Here is a 19,486-nt window from a genome sequence, read left to right on the forward strand (position 1 = left end):
CTGTTGACATTTTACCAGTTAATATAAAGTACCGAACCCCTATCCTACATTAAGTTCTTTTGTCCTTTGCCACTTTTAATATAATGACTTAAATAGTTACATATATTGACAATTACATCTAACAGTGCTGTAAATTTTTCTTCAAACATCACACACGAGTTTGAAAACTCAAGAAGAAAAAGAAAGCACCCATATTTACTTTTTCTCTCGTTCTTTAATCCTTCCTGATGTTCCTAGGTTTGTTCTTTTACATTTCCTGTCTGTTTCAAGAACCTCCTTTAGCCATTTTTCTAGGGTGAGTCTGCAGGTGACAAATGCTCGTAGTTTTCCTTCGTCTGAGAATGTCTTGATTTCTCCTTCAAGCCTGGAGGATATTTTTCCTGGATATAGAATTTGGGCTTGATAGCTCTCTCCTTTCAGCACCTAAAAACTATGGTGCTGGTTATTTCTGATAGACATCTGCTGTCATTTCGATTGTTTCTCCCTTGTAGGTAAGGTGTCACTTCTCTCTCGCTGCTTTCCAGATTTTTTGTCTTTGGTTTTTAGAAGTTTGACTAAAATGGGTCTTAGTGTACATTTCTTTGAATGTATTCTCTTTGGGGCTCTTGAATCTAGGTTCATGTAATTTGCCAAATTTGGGAAATTTTTACTTGTGATTTCTTTGAATTTTTTTCAGCCCCGCCCTCTTTCTCCTCTACATCTGAGATTCTTATGATGTGAATGTTGGATCTTGTGTTATATCCAAAGACTATTCCTTTCAGTTCGGTGTATATTCTCTGTTATTCAGAATGGGTAATTTCTATTGTTGTATCTTCCAGTTCACTGATTCTTTCCTCTGTCCTTTTTATTCTACTATTGAGCCCATCAACTGGGTTTTTCATTTTGGTTATTGTATAATTCGGTTCTAAATTTTCCAGTTGGTTCTTTTTTACATCTTCCATTTATTTGCTGAGATTTTTTTCTTTTTCATTTGTCCCAAGTCTGTTTGTAATTACTTACTAAAGCATTTTTTTTTTTTTTTTTGATGGCTGCTTGAAAATCCTGGTGAGATAATTCTAACATCTGTGAGATCTTGGTGTTATGTGTTGATTGTCTTTTCTCATTCAAATTGAGTCTTTTCCTGTTTTTAGTGTGACAAGTGATTTCTGATTGTATCTTGGGCATTATGTTTTGGAACTCTGCATCTTATTTAAATTATTAAATCTTCTACTTCAGCATGCCTCTTCTGACACCAGACTAGTGGAGGAAAGCAGTTTCCCCCTTTGCTACTGCCTTATGGGTCTTTATTTGACTGTGACATAAATAAAGAAGTTTTTATTGTGTTAGGCCACTAAGGCTGAGATTGTAACAGTAGCTAGTATTAATTAGCCTAACAGTTTAGAAAAACATATATATTTGTTTATCTGATCTATGAAGATCACTGACTCATTTCTCCATTTTTTTTTTTTCATTAATTGGCACCATATAGTATATGGGTAGGAGATGTGGGGATGTGGGTGGGGAAATTTGGAGTGAGGGAACAGGCAGTTTCTATCTGTGCTTAATCAGAGCTATTGAGTAAATTAACATTTCTTTACTGAGCCATAAAGCTCAATGTGATGGTTTCCCCTGGCAACCCCCCACCCAGGAGGAAATAAATCTCCAGTTGCGCCCTGGTGAACATCTGCCTCCTGGGATACTCTTCTGTCATTGGGCTCAGTGCAGCAGTTCTCATGGTCCGAAAAGAGAATGGTACACCCTACACTGAAGAATGTTCTCTCTTTCCCTCAGGTTCCAGCCTGCTGTTTGTAATAAACTCTGAAATGTGTGCCGAGCAGATGCTGCTTACACAAGAAACACCACGGCATGAAGTACAATCGTACTGCTGTGGCCTGATGGGGCAGGTGAGTCCATTAAATGACACAATCTGCTTCTCTCTTCCACATCAGCCCTCGGATCCTGGTTTCAGGAGAGTCCACCAGAGCCTTCTCTCCAGACGAGATTTTCCTCTCATCCCTGGTTAAAGGGAGAGAGAAAGGTGAGGGCATCTGCCCTGTCTACCAACTCTGCAGCCCGACTCTGAGCAGAAGGCCCTGTGCTTCTGATCAAGTCACATTAGGTAGGCGCAAGCCTTTTGTAACCCGTAACTCTCAGACACGCACATTGTGAGGCAACACGGCGTTGGAGGTTTTGACATCAGACCCACATCTTTTCAAATCCCATCTGAACTCCTTCTAGCTAGGTAATGTTGGGAATATTCCTTGACTTCTCTGCTCTTCAGTCTTCTCGGCTCTAAAATGGGGCCTCCAAGACCTAGTCTTCAGGGTGAGATAAGAGAAATAGCATGCGAAGCCCTTAGCTCTGTGTCTGGCACACAGTTCGTGCCCAATAAGTGTTAGTTCTCCTCCTTCCCCTTTCCCACCCGCACAATGCCCCCTAGGTACAGCACAGAGACAATTCTTTTTTGTGTCCCTGCCTGTCTCAGTACATTTCTGGAAATAGGGAAAGAGACTTCTTCAGTTATGGTTATATAGGCTCTCTAGCAAGTAACTGGCTACTTTGGTAAGTAAACCCCTTGAATAATGTCCCAATCCTTCTCCACCACAGACTCCATTGGATCAAGATAGAAGGAAGACACTAGACTAGGTGTCAGAAGACCTGCGTGAAGGTCTCCTTTCTTAGCTGCTGTGGTATTGGTCAAATTAGATCTCTCCAGGCCTCAGTTTACTTGTATGGAAAATGTTGGTAATATCTTCCACAGAAAACTTTGTGAAATGCAAAACCTAGCTCAAATATGAGGTATTTCAGTAAGGATACTTTATTATTATTATTATTTATTTATTTTTTTTTTTTTTGCCTGCCCCATTTTTCTATATGTCCAGGATCAGGGAAGAGCTGTGTCGAGTATATAAGAGCAATGCTATGACTGGGTTATCCACTCATGCCTCTGGACTCACACCATCTTTCTTTGCTCGTGTTAAGAATTTCGGTTTCAAATGGAAAAAAGAATCTTTGGTTTCAACGTATTCTACTTTAAAATATCCCCATCAGAGGAGAGCACAGGGAGAATGTCCTATCTTTCCACAAGATTTTATTTTTTGTATGCTGTTTCAATTCAACCACAGGTCCCAATGTGATTTGTACATCTTTGTTAAAATTTACTGCTCTCACCCCAATTCAGGCTGGCCATTTTAAAAATAGAGAAGTCTAAAAGTTAACATAGCCAACAGACATGAAATACACGCATGGATAAGGTGTCTGAGATATTGTTACCAGGGGAGTCATCTGTTTGAATTTTCTGACTTCACTTTAAAAGCCTAACCACCTTGATATTTGTTTAAACTTGAATTCAATTCCATTAAGGTGTAACGTTCCCGTTGTCTCACTTATATGTTAACAGAGCTTTGTACATTTGAGAATATATTTTCTTACAGTCGGAGGCTTTCGGACCTCTGCTTTATTTCACAGCTGTCTACACTTGAGGCCACGTTTTTGGACATCGACTTTTAATTTTCCTGCCTTCTGCCTCTTTGGAATCCATTCAAGTTCTCCTCCAAAGCTATATGGGGACTCGCTTCGGGGGCACCATACATTTTTCCAAGGAAGAGCGCTGAATTTTGACAAGGGAGTAAAATAACATTATGGAAATCTTATGTTCCAACTCTGTTCTGACTCATTAATTCTCTCTGTGTGATACCTCGATGATCCAAATCATCTACATGCCTTCAAACAGGCTCTGCTTTCTTGAGTTGAGTTTGGTTCCTTTGTATGCTTCCTCCGCTGTCTAGAGGGTTTTCCTCAGTCCTTGAACATTGACACGATGTAAGCTCGTGTTCAACTCCGGCTGCTACTTTTTTTTTCCCCCCTCTCACTTGGGTCTCCTGAGCTAAATGGATCCTGCACAATTTATCTCCTGCCTTATTGCAGCTGTTACCACTTTGCTCCAAAAATGTTTTCCTCATATTCGATTACTTTGTCACTCAGGCTTATCGTTATGTTGACATATTGTTCACTCCTGTGTCTCGTTAACTTAACATTCTGATGTGCTGTACAAAATAGCAAACATACTTGATGTCTTGGAGCTGCAGTCCTGTGTAGAAAAAGGGTTTATTTGTAAATTTGTCACTCTAATTGAACACTTTGCAAATCTAGTCTACCATCATCTCATTTCTTTTGATTCTGTTTAAGAAGCAAAGAATGGTATATTTCTGGGGACTAGTAAAATTCTTTTATACAGTAATAGATATTCCAGAAAGAAAAAAGCCCATTTATCGTTGTTTCCTTCCTTTATTCTCTTTACTTTTTCCAAAGGCTTTCTTAGGACGCTGGCAGTATGTGTCATGATATTTGTCAGGATTTATTGTTAAATTCCTTTAATCAGGGAGGAGTCTCCTCTTTGAGAACAACTCGATATTCCTTGAAGGTCTTAGTAAGGGGAACTAGGGGAACTATCTCCCACAACTACCCTTAATTTTAATGTTCCTAATTTTATCCTGTTGTTTCTGGTTAGCAACCAGAGGAACTTTACCTTGCTCTTTGTTCATAGAATATTAGACCTGAAGAGAAACTTAGAGAATGTCTAGTCCATCTTCCCAATTTTTCAGATACCAAAGTTCAGGGTGGCTGAGTAGACTGCTGTCACAAAATTGGTCTTAGCAGAACTGGAGGCAAAGCTCATGTCTTCAGATTCCTAGCCCGGATCTTTCAACCTCTCTGATATTCAAAGACCCTGAGTATTTTAACTTGTTATTGTCAAGTTCTGTGAATTTTCTTCTTAGAATGTGTCACCTGGATATGCCTCAGGCTCCATAATGCCCTAGCTGGCTAATTCCCCTTTTTGGTGATGGGACACTTGAATGAGTAAAGACTTGAGAGAGGCACTGATTGATTCATTCACTTTGTGAAGCCAGAACGCCATCATCTTCACGTGGGGAGCAGTAAGGTGAGAACCATTCCTAGGACCTAGAAGATTCTCCATAAATATTTGTTGAAGAAATGAATCAATGAAAAAAAAAAAATCTCTTGTCTTACAACTCTGTGTGAACAATGAGGCATGTAAAAGATGGGAAAAGATTTATTACCATCCATGAAAATGTAATCTTGAAGTTGAAAGCACAGGCGGGAAGTAGCAAAGTAAGAAACTGTATTTAATTGCCAGAATATGAGCGCTGTAAAAGTTCAGAAATGAAAAACTAATATAGCCAGAGTCTATAAACATCTAAGCAGTGTGGATAGATTCAACACCAACAGATGTTGTAGAAAATAAGATATGTCTTTCGTTTGAAGGACATATCTTCTTGACAAATAAAGAGAGGGGACATAAAGAAAAAATGATTTTCAGCAGAGAAAATTGAGAAACACATCGGTAACTTAAGGATGAGAAAGAGAAAGAAAGTAGAAATTGCTTGACTAATGTAAGTCATTTCATGAATAATAGATTCATAGTTTTTAATTCATGGTTTAAAAGTGTAAATCCTTTTGTTATGTGGGTTTTAAGAGCATCTCATGAATGTACTCCAGGGCCTTTGTCACGCTTCTGAGACCTTCTACTAAGTAGGCACATTACTTTCCCAATTAACTCATTTATTACAACCTAAATTCCCATTAGTTTTTAGAATTGAATTGGGAGAGACAAATGTATTTCTTTACTAATGATTCAAAACATAAGGTAACTACTTACCTTGGCGAGTAGTTTAGATTTTTTGGTCAAAGTTGGAGTGTCTCTTTAGAGAAGACTAGATGTTGAGTAGCTGCAGTGTTGAGGCTTGCCTGTGTTCAGGGTCTGGGTCTCTTCTGACCATAGAAGCACTCCCCCTATATGGGCTTGACTTCATTCTCCCCATCTGCAAAATGAAAATTCCATCCCAAGACTTGCTTCCCTTTTGGAATAGAGGACATGCACTGGGCTGAACATCAGAAAGCCTGAACTCTGATTCTGGCTACCCACCTGGAACAGTGAATCTCGACCTCCCGTGGCCTCAGTTTCCTCCTGTGCTAAATTAGAACTATGCTCCGCGGCTACTTCCTCTCAAAATTTGTGTATTAGGTAAGGCTCTCTGGTTGCAAGCATCCAAAGAGTTCACAGAATTAGAGTCTAAAAAGAAACGCATAAGCAGGCCTCAGAAAGGAGAAGAGTAGGAAAGGTCAAGGTTGAGAGAAGCAGGACGTAACAACCCAGCATCCCCTCAGGATGCTTCCACAGGACACAGGATGCTCGTTGTACCACCTGAGATTCAGCTTCCTATATCCAAGCATTTGATTGTCTGATACTCATTCCCAGGTCAGGGATGGGCCTCCAAGTCTGGCCAGGCCTAGCCAATGCTCTCTTCCTACAAGCAGAATTTCAAGGAAAATGACTGACAGAATCCAAAGGTAGTAAGATATGCTCTCAGGGGAATCAGGCTGCAGATTTTAAGGAGCAGGTCCAAGGTCTTGTCTCTAAGAGACTATGTAACATGTCTTCTTTTTTTCTTTTCTTTTCTTTTCTTTTCTTTTCTTTTCTTTTCTTTTCTTTTCCCTTTTCTTTTCTTGTTTGTTTGTCTGTTTGTGTGTTTGTTTGTTTGTTTTGGACACACCACAGGACAGGAGGAACATCCTCAGAACAGAAATAGAGAGAGAGAGAGGAGTCCAGAGGCACACAGAAAATAGTGACATAGACTCACAAGGATGTCCATAGGGCACACCATGCACACAGAGACAAGTCCAGGGACACCAGCTACGCAGACATACAAGGGGAGACATAGAGCCAACATACGTCCCACCCCCCACCCCCCGCCCCCCCACCGCCGCCCCTCAGGTGCACAGTTCTGGCAACACTCGACACACATGGATATATACATAGAATATATACACTCCCATGGAGACGTGCTGGGCACAGACACACAGAGTGCACAGACACACAAATATAGAGGATATAATGTTGAGTGAAGTAAGACAGAGAAAGACAAAGCTACAATATGACATCACTCGTACATGAAATATAAGAAACAAAACAGATACACGAAGAAACAGAGACAAACAACCACAAAAACCCAGACTCCTAAAGACAGAGCACACACTGGTGGTGATCAGAGGGCAGGTTGGGGGTTGGGATGGCTGAAACAGATAAAGGGGATTAACATGCCCTTTGTTAACATTCCCCTTTGTTGGAAACAGTAATTAGACTTTGCTTTAGGGAATGTTCTCCCCCCATCAGATACAGGCTTTGCAGATGTTTTAGCAATCTATCACTGCAAAAAAAAAAAAAAAAAAAAAAAAACAAAAACCAAACTACCTCAAAACTTAGTGGCTGGCTGAAGACAAAACCATGACATTGCCCACAACTCTCAGGGGCAGGACTTTGGGCAGGGCTCAAGGAGGATGCCCTGTCTCTGCTCCACATGGTGTCAGCAGCAGAGGCTGCGCTGGGGCTGGGGACATCCACAACAGCCTCTCATAAGTCGGACAGCTAGTGCTGGCTGTCAGCCGGGAGCCCCAAACCACATCTCTGCTTAATTTCCTCCCCCCTCCCCGCCAGCCTGCATCTTTTCACCAATCCTCACTTTGGTCCCTGCTTCTAGGAAACTCGGCCTGTGTCCCCGGGCTTCCATGTCCTCACCTGCACATGACAGAGGTGCAGCCAAATTGTGTGTCAAGGCCTTTCAGGCTGGGCTTGGGCCCACCGGTTTCTCCTGCTCTCCTCTATCTTCCATCCTGAGTGAAGGGGGAGTTTTCCCCAGATCCTGAAATCCAGAATGTTCAATGGGCAGTAGAAGGTTCATAGGCTTTCAAGTCACACAGATCTAAATTTACTTCTGGCTGTGGGGCCACAGACCTGCTCCTTGACTACTCTGATCCCCAGTTTCCTCATTAGGAAAATGGGGCTATCTGTACCTATCTCGGAGGATTGTTATGAGAATTAACTGCAGTAAAACATATGAGGCACAGCTAGAGGGCCTGGTACATAGAAGGTGCTTAATAAATGTTATTTCCTCTTTTCTTCTGCTCAAAGGCTCCATCCTTCTAGGACTGTGTTACATTCCCCCAGGAAGAAAAAGATCAAAAATCCTGGTATACTGTGTTTTCCCATGACATGGTTTGAGGGGTAACGATGCTTGAATGATGTCCTTGGGAGCACAGTGATTTGGTGTGAAGTGTCAACAGCTGAGATTTCATCCTGACTCCTAACCCAGGGGTGTGGTGTAATGCCCGAGGTCGCGAAACCCCCCACAAGAGACCACCAGAGTCGTAAGTCAAAGCCAAGCGGCAAGGGTCCTTTATTGCAGGTTCGAACCTGGACCTCCGCGCACTCGTTGCCGGTGACGCTAAGAGGCCCCGATCAGGGTTGGTACAGCGTTTTTATAGACAGAGACAAATAGCATAGGGGAGGTTTCAGATTATGAGGGATCTGATTAGTTGATTTTAAAGTAAGGACATTTGTTGTTCTCTGATTGGGCGTCCTTTGTCTGTCCTTTGGCGGGAAGGCTTTGTCCGTTACTTGTGGCGGGAGAAAAAGGGGGAAGGGGGAAGGGGGAAGGGGAGGAATGTGTTAAGCAAGCAAGATTACAGAAGCGAGAAAATGCTGGTTAGTAAGTATTTTTATAATCTTAGGGTATAGCAAACTAAGTCTAGAAAAATTTAACGGAGCTCACATCAAACAATAGGCAAGACATACAAAATTTTAAATTCATTCTCTATAGTGGTAGGGTCTTGAGAGCCATGATTCCCTAGCGTTTAAAGAAATAAAAGTTACGTTAATTCCAGCGGTCTTATTTCCAAGGTTACAGGATTCAATAAAGAAAACAAGATGAGAAAAAGGATTTCTACCTTTTTCATATTTATTGAAAGAAACGCATGCCCATCAACCCCCTTCCTGCTGCAATTTAGGCAGTACAGGATTAAAGTCAAAAGCTATTCAGACTGCGCCTTAGAACTTCAGGGAATGATTTACCTATTTGTTTCTGAGTCAATAAAAGCTCAGGACTAGACCTCAGAAATGAAAACCACAAAATTGTTCACTTATTTCACTACCAGTCTCTCCGCTTTTATATCCCCTAACTTATAAGCCCTTTCTAAGTTCTCACATTTTTAATGTTTTGCCAATAAAAAGTGAGCATGACTTCTTTCTTCCTACAGGTAGCAAGCCACGGCTACATTTAAGTGAGGCTTCAGACGGCACGGCTCCACGGCTGAATTCATGCAATCCTGATACCGTCATGAAGGATGGCCTTTGAGAGCCGTTTTCTATAATATGTCTCTTGGCGATGCTGCTTCCTTGCTCACACAGCTTGGCTGAAACTTTGAGTTTCCTTCCTTCACTAGAGAGCCACAAACTCTAATTGTTCAATTAATTTTACAGCGAGACCAGCATGGCATTCACAAGAGTGTTGTAGGATCATTCGTTAAGCACCACGTTTCACATACAAGATAGCAACTTGAACCAACTTTCAAAGCATTTATTTTTATTTACACTCTTTCCAGGCTTGCTCAGCAAGTGAGATGGCATGAGGCAACCTAGATGTCAGATAGATGCAAGAAATAGCTCAATAAATCACAGAGAATTTACTGACTGGCACAAGTTTTTGCGCATGATTTACGGTCTTAGGTCCATAATTTAAGGAACGCTCATGATTAACTCTCTGCTCTACTTTTTAAAAAAAATTTTTTTAATGTTTTTATTTTATTTTTGAGACAGAGACAGAGCATGAGCAGGGGAGGAGCAGAGAGAGAGGGAGACACAGAATCTGAAGCAGGCTCCAGGCTCTGAGCTGTCAGCACAGAGCCCGACGCATGGCTCGAAACCATGAACTGTGAGATCATGACCTGAGCTGAAGTCGGACGCCCAACCGACTGAGCCACCCAGGCGCCCCTCTCTGCTCTACTTTAAGACAATGCACAGAAAAAATAAATTAAAAAGGACACTATATATTTAGCCTCACTAATAATCAAAGAAATACCACTTAAAATAATTGCAAGAGGGGCATCTGGGTGGCTCAGTCGGTTGAGCGTCCAACTTCGGCTCAGGTCATGATCTCACGGTCCGTGAGTTCGAGCCCCACATCGGGCTCTGTGCTGACAGCTCAGAGCCTGGAAGCCTGCTTTGGATTCTCTGTCTCCCTCTGTCTCTGCCCCTCCCCGACTCCCACTCTGTATCTCTCTCTCTCTCCCTGTCTCTCAAAAATAAAGAGTAAAAAAAAAAATTAAAAAAAAAAAACTGCAAGATTTCTGTCCATTAACTTGGCAAGGGTATTTTATTATTTTTTTTAATGTTTAATTATTTTTGAGAGAGACATAACATGAGCAAGGGAGGGCCAGAGAGAGGGAGACACAGAATATGTAGCAGGCTCCGGGCTCTGAGGTGTCAACACAGAGCCTGACGCAGGGCTCGAACTCATAAACCATGGGATCATGACCTGAGCCACGAGATCCGATGCTTAACCGACTGAGCCACCCATGTGCCCCTTAACTTGGCAAATTTAAATTATATGGGAGAGTATATGAAGCTGGGCACCATCATAAACTTCTGGTATAGATATAAATTAGGGCAGCCATTGTGGAGAGCAGTTTGGCATTCTGTGTCAAAACCCATAAAAAGAAAACTTTTGACCCAGTGCACTTCAATAATTAACTCTAAAGAAATAACCAGAGGGGTACCTGGGTGGCTCAGTCGGTTGAGCATCCAACTCTTGATTTCGGCTCAGGTCATGATCTCTCAATTTGTGGGTCTGAGCCCTGCATTGGGCTCTGTGCTGACATTGCAGAGCCTGCTTGGGATTCTCTCCCTCTCTCTCTGCCCTTCTGCCTCTCTCTCTGTCTCTCTTTCTCTCAAAATAAATAAATAAACTTTAAACAAAAGGAAATAACCAGAGACAGAAATAACCAGAGACATGCTCAACAATCTTTTGGCAAACACATTAGTGAAAGTATAATCCGTTACAATAAGAACCGGAAAGAAATAACAAACACCAAAAATTTAGTTCAATAACCTATGCCACATCCATTCAATGAAACACTACATGCCTGTCAAAAAGAATGTTTCAGAGAAGATGAAAAAATAATTTTTACAAGAAATAGAACTACATAAGGGCATAGTATAGTAGCCATTTGATTTCAAGTAAACAGAAATACATGTGTCTACAGATATTTCTATGTGAGTATGTATATATGTATATATGCATATATATGTATATATTTATTCATGTATGTGTGTGAGCTTAACACATCATCTTTTTCCTAGACCACTCCCTAAACTCGTCCTCCTGCTTCCATTTCACACCAGTTAATTCTCTACAAAGCAGTAAGAGGACCTTCTTAACTAGATCATGGCACTGCCTTGCTCCAAATCTCTAATGCACTCTTTCTACATTTAGAATAAAGCTATAAACTCATTCCCAATACCTTCAGGGCCATGTGTGGTAAGTCCCCTTTGTGTCCTTCTGTTCTCATCTCTAACTCACTGTCTCTGTTTCTATATGAACAATGAATAACCTTTGGGCAAAACTGCTCTCATAATCTGAGTAACGTTGCAAGCCGCAGGTGCATGTTCTTCAGGTGGGTTAAGTCAGAGATGGGCAAAAATGTCAGACAACTAGACAGCAGCTCACTCAGTTCCTCTTCTATGTCACCTAGGAGTCAGTGGTGACGTGCAGTGGGGCTGGGATGGGGGCAGAGGAAGAGGAGCAGAGGCCAATTCCCTTGAAATCTTTATTCTCAACTTACTCCTCTGGAGCTGCTGGGAAATCTCAGGGGGATTGCTAAAATAACGTTTTAAAGATTTCATGGGTCTGCTCTGAAAACGTAGCCTGGAGGGGGGCTTATTAATAAAATCTTTCTGCTATGGGTAGAATCTTATTTAGCTAATGTTACTTCTGTTTCCACAAGTTCCCTGACATTTGCAAGCCAACTAGTATCATGAACAAGGTGCATTTTGTTTTTGTTTTCTAAAGCTCCATTTATTTCATACGTGGGCTTCTTGTCCAAACAAGCTCACCTCACTGAATATTTGTTAAGTGAGAAAAGAGGGAAAAAAGAAAGTTAGGAAACAGGGATCTTTACTTAAATTTCCCACAATCTTACCAACCAGAGATAAACACATGGGCGTATATAATTCCAGTCACATATTTGTACATATAATATATGTACAATATATGTATATGTATAATATACATATGTATAATATATAACATATATGTTATATATAATATATACATATAATATGTAATTATATATTAATATATAATATAATAATATATAATATATATTAATAAAGAGATACATACCGTACAGATATGTATCGGCAAGATCACATGTATATATCAACATGGGGTCAAATGGAAACATTATAATGGCTTCTCATTTACAGGAAGTACAGATTCCACAGAGAAACCCAGCAAGATCACCAGGCCGATTTTTCAGTTTTTCTTCAACTTGTCTACATTTTCGCAGAAGGATCTTTTCCTGGCCTCCATTGTAATGAATGGGCAGAAAGGACAAAAGCTTAGCCAGACATCAACAGAGGCCAAACTTTACTTTGAAAAGCCAGAAATTTAGCTCTTGATTTAGCCACATTGACTAGGTTCCATAATTTCCAAACTCTGATGTTTTGCTCTTGCTTCCCTTTCTGCACACACTGACTTTCCCATCTACTTTTTGCGCGTGAAAATCCTTTCTTTCAAAGTCCATCTCAAGTGACCCATCCACGTGGTCGCCTTTTTCTGGTCTGAATCCCATGCCTTTTCTTTGTAATTCTTTTAGAGGACTTATTTCAAACTGTCTGGTTCCAGTGGTTTCTCTGTTTGCTTGGCCTTCACTCTGCCCCAAAGAGCATCACCAGCCTAACTAGGGGGAACCAAGCCTCCATATTCCAGAGTTTACCTTCTCTTTTTTAAATGTTGTATCAGATCCTGGTGAGAGGAACCAAGAAAAAAATGACTGAAGGGGGTGAATAGAAGGAGACTCAGGCCCTACTTTGCTGGAGAGGGACTAGTCCCCACTAAAGAGAGACCAGCAAGTGGCACATGTGTGTGTGTGTGTGTGTGTGTGTGTGTGTGTGTGTGTGTGCTGGCTTTCCAGCCTCCACATTAACTGCAAAAGGAAGAAATCCATCACTGGAAGCATCAATTTATCAACACCTATGAGGAGTCAGCCCTATTACTAAGTACTTCACCCATATCATCTTACATAATCTTTTTAAAAATCACATGGATAATCATTAATCCCATTTTAAAGATAAGGTGACTGAGGCTCAGAAAGGTTAAGTAACTTCTTCATAGTCACTTGGCTAAAAAGCAGCAAGTTGGGAGGTAAGGCCAATTTTATGAGCTTTTAAGCCCATGATTTAACCATTTCATTGCACTGCCTCCCAGTGGAGACAGGGGTGCAGAGGTTTGGCAATACTTGCTGAGAAGAGGCAGAGAGGGCAGTGACCTGATCCAAGAGAGGCAGTATTCAGCCTGGAGCTGGACACCCCTCCTCTTCACAGTAGTAGCAAGTGTGTGTGTGTGTGTGTGTGTGTGTGTGTGTGTGTATTAGGGGGAAGGCAGGCGGAAGATTCCCTGGGGCTGCTCTGCCCTGACACTTTATCAAGGAACACCCCCCCCCCCTCTTGAGGACATGGCCCAGGAGACACTTGAAGACTGGCTAGTGAGATTCAGTGGGATTCAGTGTGGGCTTCAGCTGGCTCCAGTCCAGTGAGGATGGCTGTCAAGCAGTTGGCAACTTTAGTTGGAAGAGAAGTTCTGGCTGTGAAGACAAGAGAGATTGGAGTGTCGCCCAGGGAAGTGCTAGCTCATGCCTGAGTCAGGAGCCACTGAGAGTGTGGAAACTGAGGCAGGGAAAGGGCTACAGTTCCCAGGAAGCTCCCAAAGAGAAGGGATTTCTGGTTCTTGCCACTGAGTTAGTGAGTTGAGCTCAAATAGCTAGTTCTGTGTTATTCTTACCATTGAAAGTGTGCTTTAATCCTTGATTATTGGGTCTCTAGCACTGCCAGGGTTTAGATGAATATGTCTATTAAAAGAGGGGGAAAACCCCTAACTTTGGGGCGCCTGGGTGCATTAAGCATCTGACTCTTGATTTTAGCTCAGGCCATGATCTCATGGTTCATGAGATCGAGCCCCACATCGGGCTCTGCACTGACAGCACAGAGCCTGCTTGGGATTCTCTCTCTCCCTTTCTCTCTGCCCCTCCCTCACTCACACTGTCTCTCAAAATAAATAAACTTTAAAAGAGGGGAAAATAGGGGTGCCTGGGTGGCTCAGTTGGTTAAGGTCCAACTCTTGGTTTCAGCTCAGGTCATGATCTCACAGTTCCTGAGTTCGAGCCCTGCATCAGGTTCTATGCTGACAGTGTAGAGCCTGCTTGGGATTCGCTCTCCCTTTCTTTCTTCTCCTCTCTGTCTTCCTCTGTCTCTGTCTCTCTCTCTCAAAATAAATAAATAAACTTTTAAAAAAAGTTAAAAAAATAAAACAGGGGACAAAACCCCTAACCTACATGCAGTTACTTTGGAATGTTAAGAGAATAAAGGTTCCACATGACTGCCCTGCCCTTGCACACCACTCTGTGCTTCTAGACACGGTTGGGAGGAGGAAAGCCCTCCTACTTTGACCTTAAGCCCAGCCTAAAAACTTAGAGGCTTGGGAAGTCATCAAGGCAAAGCTAAAGACTGCTCATTTGGTCACGGAAAGTGTATTACCAATTCGTTCACTATGAAATGGAAGAGATAGGAGGTGATACAACATAGGAGGCTAAGTTGCTACCAAATAAGTTAATAGGAATTTTGAATGTTTCCTCTGGGCAGCTGACATGACAGGGCTTCAAGACCCTGGGACACGGAGAGAAAGGAAGATAGTAGAAAGATCTTAGCAGAGAGAGGAAAAGTGGGCCCCCAAACAGCAAAGAGGGACAGCTGGGGCCTTAGGAAGAAGATGCCACCAGTAAGGGTCTCTTTGTAAATGTGCATTGTAGTTAAGCTCTTTGTTATGCTGCGCTTCTGTAGCATGTATGAATTTTAGAAGTTGCAAAGCAAATGTGCAAAATAAATCCTTTAATTTTTTCTAAAATGAAAATTAACTCATTTTTTTGAGCTTCCCTCTCACTGAGGTCCAGAAATGTTGTCTAATTCAATTTGATAATCGAGAGAGAAAAAAACATAGTTTCATCATATCTCTCCATCCCTCTCCCACTGTCTCTCTCTCTCTCACTCCTGATTGGCATCTAAGTTTCGGTGGGGGGGGGGGGGGGTTGGAGCCTCAAGGCATCAGGACAGTAGAGACACTGCATCTTGTAGGGACTGCATTTGGTTGCAAGTAGGAGACAATGCCTTATATGACAAAGAAAGACTGGGAGTAGAAGTCCAGGGTTGATAGGGTGGTTCTGTGGCCCTACCAAGGACCCTAGCACTTTCTACCTTTTTCCTAGCATTGTGAATTTTGTCTCCATGCATGTCTCCTGGTCAGTGCCAGGTAGCTCCTTCACCTTCAGCATCTTGTTTCCATTCCAGAAGGAAAGAAGAGGAAGAGCAGAGGTCAAAAGGCACAGATTAGCTGCAGCTTTTGGAAAAAATTTCCCAACTTCTGCTTATGTCTCAGCAGCCTGGATTGTGTCCTACCATCATTCTTAGCTTGAACAAAGTTTGACAATGTAATTTTGTGTTCTTTAACATCTCAGAACAAAATGGCTGTGTGGTACTACTGAAGAGATGATGGCTTTCATCAGGCACCCGGCCGTGTCTCTCAGAGATGTCAACTGTCCACACCTGCGTCCTTGAAGACACAGTTTCTCCTCAAATCCCTAGGAATCAACCTGATTTCCACTGACATTTACCTTCCTTCTTCACAGCAGATTTTACTCAGGAGACGGTGGATGGAAGGGTAACCTTACTGATTTGGGCATCTAACACCAAAGGAGACCCAAATGCTGTTTCAAAAGCTACTCATTTGGGTAAGTGAATCCACTGTAGCATTTAGATTACTCTCTTTTATTCTTACTCTTGGGACCTGGGCATTGTGGTAACATCTGCAATTTAAAGGCTGGAATAGATCTAAATCCCACAGAAAATAAATGTTTCCATCTCATGCTACTCTCTGATAAATTTCAGTGCTTAATTAACCCCGGAACCTCAAACAACACTCTGTAAATTCTCTGTCTCTGAGCAGTGGAATCTTGACAATGTCCTTTTGTTCTGGAATGTGAGTTTCTTTGGTGAAAAAGACACAAACACATCACCCCTTTTGTCCAGCTATTGAAAAGCAGGTCTCCAGATAATTTAAAGATACAATGAAGTAAGTAGCTTTTGCCTTTTGTCAAGATCAAAAGCTGATTTGAAGATGAATGAATTACGATTCATTCCTAATGACTATCAGCACATTACCCCAAACTTTCTGTGAGCTATTCTATCTGTTGTGTCAAAGGAACACTTTGGGGTCAACAAGTTTGCACTGTGTTTCATGAGTTTCTCTTGGGTTAGTGATGATTTAGGCTCCTTTAGGATTCTCTGGCAGACTGCCTTTTCAGACATCCAGCATCCTCTTCGCAGAACACTGGATGCGCAGCAACTTTGGGGAATCTTCCCTGAGACACTGGTGTCTGCAGTTCCTGGTCTGACAAAAGGGAAGACTGTCCAGGGAGTCGATAAAAAAAAATTGTCACTCTTAGACATCTGAAAGGAATAAGATCCCTCTGGGAGGGCGTGGGGGAGCGGTGAGGTCTTGAGAGACTAGAACAGCTACTATTCACTCCTTTTCAATCACAGACCTCTCCGAGAAGCTCATGAAACCTACAGATCCTCTATTCAGACACAAAATGCTCTGCAGCCCCTTTTTATGTGTGTATTCATTCAGGGGGGGCAAAGAAGGATTTAAGCTCACGTTAACAGCCTTTACTCCAAGAAGACAATTGTTGTCCTGGCAGAAAGTGTGGCCATGCCTCTCCCATCGTGGCAGAATCTGAGGTGCTGCAAGAGGAAAGGCTGAGAAACAGCAGAAGAAATCTGCTGGAAAATCGGATCCTAGCTGATTTCTTCCCACATGGCTACTCATCTTCAAAGCTGGAGATCTCAGCCCCTCCTTCGGTCCTGTCCAATCTCAGATGTATGGACCAAGCCTGGCATTTTTTCAGCTCTGTTCTTTCACTTGCGGGTCTAGATCAAGAAGCCAGGCTTTTGCCATGCTCTTATGAAACAATCCTTGCTATGTATTCTATTTTCAGGCTTGGATCTCATCTTTTGCCCTTCTGAGTTTCTAGAGTCCTGTCCCCAAGATGTGAATGGGCCTTGGATTTTTTCTCACAGCCCAGCTCTAACCTTTCTGTGCCGTTGGCGGTGATTACAGGCTGATTATAGTTCATATTATTTCCAGATGACTCCAGGAGAAAGTGTCAGCAATGAGTGATGGGCCTTTCTTAGGTCCTCTGGAGTTTTTCAGGTTCAAGTTCATCAATGAAATAGGTGCCCTTCAATACCTTTGTACCTTCTCTCCTTTCCTTCGTGAAACATTATTTTGTCAGATTCTATTAGATTCAAGGTCATATCTCCTGTCTTCAAGAAGTTTATGCTCTAGTGGGACAAAAAGAGAAATATAATGTGATATGCATCATAAAAGTAAGATAAACAGTGAGGAGACTGTGATACACAAAGCTCAGAGGGAAAAAAATACTGGTTTTGATCCAAAGGGTCTAGGAAGTCAGGGATTTGAACAGAGTTCTGATAGATGGTGATGTTTCCTACAGGACAGGCATTCTCAATCTTCTCTTTTATAGACCTTTGAGAATCTCGTGAAATGGGAGAAAAAAAGGCTAAAAAGGTCTCTGAGAACTGTGGTAAAACTAGCTCAGAATTAGGTCCTGGATTGTGGCCACAAAATTGGAGTGGCCTGTACAAGTCCTTCTTCAAGATGCATCTTGATGACTGTATCTATAAAATAGCATTGAAGGACGTACGATTAGATGATAATCCACATCTCCATTTACTTTAAAATTATATCACTATATAATTCTATGACCTAGTTCATCACTCTGGATACTTAGGTTATTTTAAAGAAATTACATATTTTCCTAACAAAAGACACAAACATAACCCTTTTTCCTCATCCAAAAAATCATAAAATTGTTGGAAAGTGCATGATACACACACTGGGATTTTAAAGAACCTAACATTTTACACATGTTTAAAGGGGTTCCTCAGAGTAATAAAGTCCAACCTTTACTGAGTCAATTATGTGTCAGGAAAGTTGCTAAGAGCATTATATACATTGTATCATTTAATCTTTGCATTAAGTCAGTGGATTAAATGCTATGGTTATCATTCCCATTTTATAGATGCAGAAACTGAGGCTTGGAGAGATAAAGTTACCTTCCTAATGAATCTCAGTTGGATCTGAATTTTGACATTCTGACTCTTACAGCTTAAGTACCCTATGGCTGCTGTGGCTAGTGGAGTGAGATTTCCAGTGAAGTGAGATTTTTCATCAGTGTTTTATAATGTTTCTTAGGTCACAGATACTGCGAAAATCTCATGAATTCCCAGTGTGTAAGCTTTCATCCAAAAAGACAAACACATCCACACACACACACTTACAAAAGTGCACTTGTAGGTATATTCAGAATCCCAGAAACTCTTTTGAGGGCCATCCGTAGATTCAGGTTTCCCTACTGAAAGTCAAGAATGGCTGGAGCGGACTGTGGAAGGGCTGGTCAAGATCAGTCAAGGACACAGATGACTCACCTCGTCTATCTTTTTGGAAGAGTAGAGGGCATGGCTGTTGGTTCAAACAGAGGTAGAGTTGGCAGAAGAGGCCCATACAAGGACGCCCCATGACAGACTGTCAGTCTGGTGAGGTTACTGACATACCATTGTACAAGGGGCAAGGACATCAGGACTCATACCGTCCATGACAGCAGGATCATCTTTCCCCAATCACTCTTTATTCGCCAGAGACCTCCTTGGCTTGTCCCGGAATATAGCACCCCCTTGGAAGTGACGTAGGCCTTTCAAAACCAATTCTAGAAAAGCGCATTCTCTCTGCTTACCCTTCCTCATGGCGAGGCAGGCAGTCAAATCCAACTGTTGAATAACTAGCACATGAAGGGTAAAAATTCTCAAATGGTGGGTAAAAACTCCAACTCAGTTGTGTTTTCCCACCGAAGAGAACCCCTTGGAAATCAAGACTGAAATGTATGTCACAATAACACATTTGCTGCTTCCTTTGCTGCTTCTCTTCCGGATGTTTGTGAATTTTGGTTTCACCCGGAGGAGGCCGGCTTGCGAGGGAAAGGTGACGCCGTTCGTCCACTAGAGGGAGACTTGCCCACATTTATAACCACTCCTTGGGGCGGCCTGCCCCTGGCTTTAGATAAGAATTGGAACTTGATTACCGCAGCAGCTCATTTACTCCGTTTCCTTGGCTGAGCGAGGCATTTGAGTTTGATTAACAAGATTTTCTACTTGACGTTCAACTCTCATTTTCCGAAGCGCTGAGGACGGGAGTAAGGACTATTATGCAAATAAGCTAGTGACTCCCCCTGCCCCTCCCTGGAG

At 42.0% G+C, this 19,486-nt stretch overlaps 2 long non-coding RNA genes across 10 annotated transcripts in view; both read left to right on the forward strand.

The window, feature by feature from the left end:
* The window catches only part of LOC123606681, a 75,514-nt gene extending 73,346 nt beyond the window's left edge, over positions 1 to 2,168 (forward strand). For both annotated transcript variants that reach the window (XR_006716432.1, XR_006716433.1), the window contains exon 4: positions 1,771 to 2,168. This is a non-coding gene — a long non-coding RNA (uncharacterized LOC123606681). The remainder of the gene's footprint in view (positions 1 to 1,770) is intronic.
* Positions 2,169 to 14,968: 12,800 nt separating this feature from the next.
* LOC123606682 overlaps positions 14,969 to 19,486 on the forward strand; it is an 80,510-nt gene continuing 75,992 nt past the window's right edge. For 3 of the 8 annotated variants that reach the window (XR_006716438.1, XR_006716444.1, XR_006716437.1), the window contains exon 1: positions 19,314 to 19,434. This is a non-coding gene — a long non-coding RNA (uncharacterized LOC123606682). Of the gene's footprint in view, positions 15,895 to 19,312; positions 19,435 to 19,486 lie in introns of those variants that run through there. The other 5 variants (XR_006716442.1, XR_006716443.1, XR_006716440.1 and 2 more) reach the window with 4 other exon arrangements.

Source organism: Leopardus geoffroyi, chromosome A2 (assembly GCF_018350155.1).
Source record: "Leopardus geoffroyi isolate Oge1 chromosome A2, O.geoffroyi_Oge1_pat1.0, whole genome shotgun sequence".
In the NCBI taxonomy this organism is placed as follows: domain Eukaryota; kingdom Metazoa; phylum Chordata; class Mammalia; order Carnivora; family Felidae; genus Leopardus; species Leopardus geoffroyi.